The following is a 693-nucleotide window of genomic DNA, read 5'->3' as shown; positions in this document are numbered from 1 at the left end:
TTTTTTTTTTTTTTTTTTTTTTTTTTTTTTATGGCCACAAAACAAGGTACATTAAGCAAATTATGAATCAGAGAATTTATAGCTTTACAGATTTGAGATTTGAGATAGAGAGCAAAAGGAGAAAGACTAGAGTAAAAATTTAATGACTTAATATCACAAGAGCAACTAGCCAATCTAGAGGATGAGCTCGACTGAGGATAGGTTCTAGAACTTTGAAATCATCACTTTCCAAAATGAATGCGCAAAAGCCTGCTTCTTTTGCTTTGGAAGTAATAACCAGTAGAGCAACTTTGGCTTCTACTCAACCTAGGTTACCATGATAAACGTGACTACATAGTACATAGTGATCTAGAACAACAACAATGGCCAAACATGTGTGGTCGAGAGTACAATTTTTTTTTTTTTTACTTTATTTTGATATTCAAGCAATAACATACAAAAACTTAACTATTTTAGACTTTTTGTAAAACTTTTTATAAAACGTACTTAATAGCACTTTTTAGAATGATGGGTCTATGAGCTTGGAATCCTAATCCCAAATATATCTGAACATATGACTCTACATTTATCCAATATGTGTAATAAAGCCTATAAGTAAATCTTAGACTTTGAGCACCCCGTGAGTACAATTTTTTTTACATTATTTTGATATCTAAATAAGAATAATGCTAGAGATACAAATTTTTTTACAAG

The sequence above is a fragment of the Quercus suber genome, unplaced genomic scaffold (assembly GCF_002906115.3).
Source record: "Quercus suber isolate HL8 unplaced genomic scaffold, Cork oak 2.0 scaffold_264, whole genome shotgun sequence".
NCBI lineage: Eukaryota > Viridiplantae > Streptophyta > Magnoliopsida > Fagales > Fagaceae > Quercus > Quercus suber.
The sequence above is the reverse complement of the archived record's forward strand: the minus strand, read 5'-3'. Positions refer to the sequence as shown.